Source organism: Haliaeetus leucocephalus, unplaced genomic scaffold (assembly GCF_000737465.1).
Source record: "Haliaeetus leucocephalus isolate CR32 unplaced genomic scaffold, Haliaeetus_leucocephalus-4.0 Scaffold656, whole genome shotgun sequence".
In the NCBI taxonomy this organism is placed as follows: domain Eukaryota; kingdom Metazoa; phylum Chordata; class Aves; order Accipitriformes; family Accipitridae; genus Haliaeetus; species Haliaeetus leucocephalus.
This window is the reverse complement of record NW_010973092.1, coordinates 6349852-6356627: the sequence shown is the minus strand read 5'-3', so window position 1 is coordinate 6356627 and position 6776 is coordinate 6349852. Positions and strand designations below refer to the sequence as shown.

General features: G+C 49.6%; 1 protein-coding gene across 2 annotated transcripts in view; it reads right to left on the bottom strand.

Moving 5' to 3' along the window:
• CANX (calnexin) overlaps nucleotides 1-91 on the bottom strand; it is a 19847-nt gene extending 19756 nt beyond the window's left edge. For both annotated transcript variants that reach the window (XM_010578908.1, XM_010578909.1), the window contains exon 1: nucleotides 29-91. The gene's annotated coding sequence lies outside the window, so the exon portion shown is untranslated. The remainder of the gene's footprint in view (nucleotides 1-28) is intronic.
• Between the last annotated feature and the right edge of the window lie 6685 nt (nucleotides 92-6776).

Below are 6776 nucleotides of genomic sequence, written 5' to 3'. Positions count from 1 at the left end.
CCGTCCGCCACCCCCAGCCGCCCCTCACCTCCGTCACGTGTCCGCGCGCGCCCAGCGCCGCCGCCCGCCTATCTACCGCGCGCCCAGCACCGCCCCCGGCCCACCTCGTTCCGCCTCTCCCATTGGCGGAGAGCGCGCCCGCCCACCCGCTCCGCAGCCGATCCGGCACTTTGATTGGCTAACACCGCCGCCGCTCGACGACCCGCCCGCCTCAAAACACGCCCCAACGGCGCTGCCCTTCGTGGAGCGCTGTTATTGGTTGGTGGGGTTGCAGGAAGTGTCGGGGGATTGGCTCGCTGAGGGGAGGTCGTTGAAATGTGGGCGGGCACTCAACGGATCTCCGGCCAGGGGCGCTGCGGTGGCTGACAGGGCGGCGGGACGGGGCTGAGGCAGCGCTGGCGCTCAGTCGCCTCACGGCCGCCCCCGCTGCCTCACAGCCGCCCCGCGGTGGGGACGGTGGCGCCCCAAGCGGCCCGGTCGCGGGGAAGGGCGGAGGAGAGCCCTCGTCCCGCCTGTGCAGCTGGAGATGGCGGGGGGTTGGGGGGGGCTCACCCGGGAGGTCTGTCTGGGGAGGCCATTGCCTGTCCCAGTGCAAGAGCACCACGGTACTAAAGAGCAAAGTCACCTTTGTGTCTGTCTGCTCGTTCCTTGGCTCCTCAGAAGGGGTCTTCAAGTTTTCCTGCCTATTCGGAAAATTCAGGGTGTCTGGTATTTTTTGCTCAGATACAAACTGAGGGTTTAAGAAAACTGCAGAAAGTGACACAAGCTCCAATGTGTTTAGCACATGGTAGTGCTGCTCAGGCAGCCTCTTGTTTAAAGGCCTTGTGTTATATCAGAAGCTTTAAGCCATGCTGTCTTTCCAAAATTAACATAATGTGTTTCTGTAGAGGTGAAATATGGTGTAAACGCTCAACATTTATACATCTGAACAAGTACAGAAGCACAGGGAAATGCAGCAATAACTGTCCCTGCTGTACTGACTGGGAAGGAAAGGCCGAAGGAGGTAATGGGTTTGCATGGGACCACACGAGTAACTGTCAGAGCAAGATTAAACTGCGGGAGTCCCCATCTCCTGCTGTGTACGTACAGCAGTGTGGGATGGCAATGAACAAGCCCCCACGGTGAGGAAAGTGGACTCCTGTTACTCTATCAGTAATACCACTTTTAAGTTGTATCTGAGCTGCTCCAGCTGAGAACAGTTAAATGGAAAGTTGTATCTGAACTACCCAGTTTAAAGCCAGCTCCTGTGTGGTCTGTGGGCTGCAGCCTGTTGCAGCAGATAGGAGGTATTCAGTAGGAATATCAAATTCAATATTGCTAGGAGGGGTGGGAAGAAAGAAGAGGGGTTTTTTTTTGTAAACATAAATCTGTTTTGAGTTGATGCAATGAGTCAGCAACATAAGTCTCCCCACAGAGAAAATTCCACTGCGTTAGGACAATGCAAGCAGGGCCCCGGCATTCAGAAATAAGGCTCAGCATAAATGAAATCAGCAAATCCCTGTTTACACTGAAGTTTGGAATCAAACGCTCACATATTTCCAGAAAGCCACCAAGCTGGCTCCTAAAGTTCCCTTGTTGACTGAGCTACACCCAGAGACTGAACAGAAGATGCAGACAGACAGGCAAGGAAACAGCCATGAACGACAGGCAGCACGGGAGATACCAAGTGCTTTAAATAAGAAACTAAAAACACCACGGAGGAATACTTTAAAGGGTAAGAAAGCAGTATAATTTAGCAGGCTCCCTCCTCAATCTAGGCAAATTCCTTTTTCCACCAAATATCTTTCAAGCCCCTCTTTTGAAACAGGTTATTAACTCTTAACATAACTCGCAGGACAGCATAATACTACCGCTGCAATCACACAAGCACCAGGAAGTCAAATATACACACGCATGCTTCCCCTTTCTCTCCCACCCTTTCCCAAAAAAGAAGACATTCCTTCCTTTTACAACCTGCTGAATCATGGCACAGGCAGGCAGCCCTGAAGCACGCTCCTGTCTGTGCTGCTTTGTCATCCAGGGGAACAGAAAAGCCTAAGTTAAAAAACAATACAAGCTGCTAAAAGCATATCCTAAACTGTGATTTTCAAGGTGTTTGAACTTAGATAAAAGGAATACAAAATCAACACAAGAGAGACAGATAATCCAGAAAGAGGGGGGAGGGAGATAAAGGGAACAGAAGAAACATGCACAGAGATTTAACTGCTTTGGCAGCTGAGAAGGTGATATTTTTAGATCAGACTGTGGAGTGCCAGGGCAGTGGGCGATGAAAGAAAGAGGGATGGCAGATACCACACAGCAAACATGACATTGTCAAGGAAGACCATTTAGGTGTGTTCAGGCTTTGCCGCAGGAGATTTGCCTCGTTCCACTGATAAACACTTGGGGAGCATGTTGTTCTCTGATTTTGGCAGTAAATTTGGAAAGGCAGAAAACGGGCGGTGTGGCAAGGCTGGCAGAGCCTGAACACGCAGAACTCAGAAGTGAGAGGCAATCCTTAGCGTATAAGTGAACCACAGTTGAATAATTGTATTTTTGGGAACTTTTCTTGCCCCGACTGTTACCAGACAGAGACACCTCCTGCACTTTCAGCCGGTACTTTCCATTCCTAATTCCCTCTAACCTCGATCTCTGAAGAATTCCTCCTTTCTCAAATCCCTGCAGGGCATTGCCCCATCGCTAGCGCTCTCCTTGCATTTCAAGCATTAGTAGTAGATCTTTTCAGACTCATTCTCCTCTGGAAAACTGGCAAGAAGTGAGTGGAAAATCAAGCAGGTCAGAGTTGCGGGATATTAGTGACACCACACTGACAGCAGGCAGTCAAGGCAGATGACCAGCAGGAGAACGCTGACTTTTGCTCTTTAAAACTTTGAACTGCAGGAGGGAAGACAAGCTCACATCTCTGTAAGGGGCAATGTCCATGTGCCCTGGTACGCTTTTCATGGAAAACACACTTCTTTACAATGACACCTCTGGGGAGCATGCATGAGAAAAGGATGGGAAAAGGTACACTGACATTATCAAAACGGGGGGGGGCACTAAGTGTCTAAAGGAAATAATAAAGTCCTGTTGTTTTCAAAGCTAATAAACACAAATATAAGTGTTATAAAATAATTGTAATAAGAGGAGGCAGATAAGTGGAAAAAGCAACAGAGAATCAGAAGAAGAGCACTAGCAGATGGATTGGAGGAGACGGGGTGACATGGTACTGAGGTGGAAGAAGATAACACATCCACCTGATACCATTTGCACAAGCTAGGAAGTGCCCTTGGGAACAGGAACTTTACAGAAGACTTCTGGGACACAGAAGCTCAGTTATCCAGGACAAGACAATAGGTGCAAGTTTGGGCTGGACATAAGCTAGGGAAATCCCAATGGTTTCCATGGGTTGTATACAGCTTTCCTGGCTCCCTTAGGCATTGCACCAATTTGCTGGGCGCCGTTTGGTTCCCACTTGTGTCCCCTTCCACCAGTTGTTTTACAGATTTGTTTGATTGTAGATTTGCTTGAGAATGGCCTTCAAATGTCCCCAGAATTGTGTCCTCCCTGAGGGTCTCATATCTGAGGCGCTTTTATCTGAGCACGGCTGCAACGCGTGCAACAGGAGTTGGACATCAGATGCTTTCTGGTATGTTGAGGGTTGTGCTGTTATTCCCTTGCTAGGGAAATGCAGATTACCCTTCAGATGCAAACACAGCATCCCCCAACCAGCTAAAGACTTGCCAGCAAGAGCAACAGGCTACCACCACCTTAGTGGCCTGAGTGCATCAGCAATGCCCAAAACTTTTTGCAAAGGAGAAAATGCTCATTCCACACAGATCGGTGGGAGCCAGGGCAGAGAGAGAGGCTGTGAGTGTCATTAGCAACGAGGCCAAAAGAGAGAACGCTGTGCTGAAACAGAAAGTCTTTCCGCTTTAGCTCACGCGTTTCAGATCAGCCAGGGCTGATAGTGACTGACAATAGCTGCTCTCCCCCAGCTGCTCATGGCTCTGTGCTAAGTCCTCTATGACCGGTGTCTGTACAGCAACACGCAACTCCCGCTGTGAGTTGGTATCGCCTTGCATGTGGCCAGCCGGCGGGTTGTCTGGCTCAGGGCTTGTTGTTCGTTTGTTTGTATGGAAGCAGTTGTTTTGCCAAGGAAGCTTTTGTTTGTTTGTTTTGAAGAACATTTTCAATTCTCAATGGTCAAGTTCCCAAAGATTTTAAGTTTTGACAGGTTGATTGGGTGTGATTAATGGCAACTGAAATTCCATTAAAATGTAGAGTATCACGGGGAGAAAGGAAAGAGGTAAATGGGTTTATTTTTTAGGGGAGAGAGGGGCAGGGCAACATCTGGACTGATTCTATGAGGGAAAGAAGGCAGGAAACCTCTTCTTCTCCCACGCCAACATGTGATTGCTCCAGGGCACGGCGAGGTCCCATGGCCAGGATTGCCCAGGAGCCCCCCACCCACCCCCTGCTCACCCCTTGGCTTCAGGGGACATGAACACATCCAGCCCTGCGGGAGAAGCCAGGCATGTGGGGCCAAATGCAGCCCTGGGGTAACTGAGCTGCCTTCAGCACAGTGCTCCCCCTCGGCAGCTGCCTGCCTTCCCCACCACGTCCTCTTCTTAAAAACCAGACAAAAATCATGCTAGAGCAGCTGCATTCCTGTGTAAACAGCACAAGGCGACTTCACACCCCCGGCCTGTCCTAATCCCAATTTGCTGAAGTTAATAAACAGGGAATTAGCAGCACTTAACTCGGTGACCTCTCTGGATGCACCACTCTCCCGCTCGCAACCATCAGCTCCTGGAGCTGAAGAGGCTGGATCGCAGGAGACAAATCTTTCAGTCATTTTGGTGGGTCTTCATGTCTGACCAAAAAACCCTCATCACTCTCTTCTTTTGAGGAAGACAGAAACCCAGATGTGGTTGGTACTCTGCACGCTGGCTTTTGAGCCTTATTTTTTTACACTTCTGTACTGTTTTCACTTAAACCTCGTGTGTGGTTTCACACTGAGCCTGTTTCTCTTTATATTACCACCATGCCACCCTCTGTGTGGCTTCCTCCTTCGTGCTTGTGTCGCTGTGCCATGGCTGGAGTCGGGCACCTGCCCCGGCTGAAAGTAAATCAGCGAAAAGACACATGGTTTGATCTCAGATGGATTAGCAGGATTGGCCTTTTTAGGAGTGGCACAACTTGTGAAACTGAATCCCTAACACCTAGCGTAACTGCTAATGAAGATAGGTTTGTGCTGAAATACTCCACTATCAGTCAGAATGGCCGAGGTGGGACACACGTCCTATTCAGTTGCCCTTGCTATGGAGCATCATCTTCTGGTGGATGGCCCAGGTGGAAAACTGAGCTTGGCAACCTCTTAAATTGCCATCAAGCGCTCTGTAAGTCAGTAATGTGCAGGAGGGACTTGCTTCTGAGAAACAATCCTCCCAGGGAAAAACTCTTCCTAGAAACAGCTCCCTCCCGCCATGCATGAGATGTGAGGAAGAGCACATACCCACAGGGAGGGTCACAGCACAGCTGCACTGTGGCCGTGGCGGCTGCAACCAGCCAACAAGAATTTCACATGCACTCACTGTATCCCTAATAACCACTCAGTCGTACATTGGAGCTGCAGGGCAGAGTGACTTTGAACATTTGGCTCCCCCTCAAAAAACAACAACAGTGCTGGAGAATTGCTGCTCAAGGGGATGGTCCATGCCAGGGGTGGTCCATGCCTGTGCTCACCCCAGGAAGGTTTCAGCAGATGGAGGGGCAAGGTAAGTCTGTGTGTGCTGAGGATTGTCGTGGTTTAACCCCAGCCAGCAACTAAGCACCACACAGCCACTCACTCACTCCCCCCCCCACCCAGGGGGATGGGGGAGAGAATCAGGAAAAAAAAGGTAAAACTCGTGGGATGAGATAAAGACAGTTTAATAGAAGAGAAAGGAAGAAAATAATAATTATAATAATAACAGTAATAAAATTACAATAATTGTAATAAAATAATTGGAATATAAAAACAAGTGATGCACAATGCAATTGCTCACCACTCACCAACAGATGCCCAGTTAGTTCCCGAGCAGTGATCTTCCCCAACCCAGGCCAACCCCCCCCAGTTTATATACTGGGCATGATGGTATGGAATACCCTTTTTGCCAGTTTGGGTCAGCTGTCCCGGCTGTGTCCCCTCTCAACTTCTTGTGCCCCTCCAGCCTTCTTGCTGGCTAGGCATGAGAAGCTGAAAAATCCTTGACTTTTAGTGTAAACTCTACTCAGCAACAACTGAGAACATCAGTGTGTTATCAACATTCTTCTCATACTGAATCCAAAACGTTAACACTTTACCAGCTACTAGAAAGAAAATTAACTCTATCCCAGTTGAAACCAGGACAAGGAATTATGTCCATTTCTCAGTTAGAACGTAAATTGGCCATTAATCAGGGGAAAATATTTCCCTATAAATGGAAATGACTTAAGAAGTATTTCCTGACGCCAGCTTCTAAGCTCACCAACCTACCAAAGTCCCTACAGAAGCTGCACTCACCAGCAGCTCCAGTCCTTGTACCTCCCCTTGGCCTGGCCAGCGGTGCTCCATCCCGGCTGCCTGGCCAGGACTGATGCCAAATCCCTGACCCGCAGCGGCGTCTGCGTTCGCTTCCACTACTTGGGGTATTCCCAGACCTAAGCGTGTCTGGTGGGAAGGTGACCTGTGCGGCCGCAGAGATGTTCTGCCCCAAGGAACGGCGGCAGATTTCCAGCAGGTTCATCCCAGGCTGGGATCCCTCCCTTTGCAG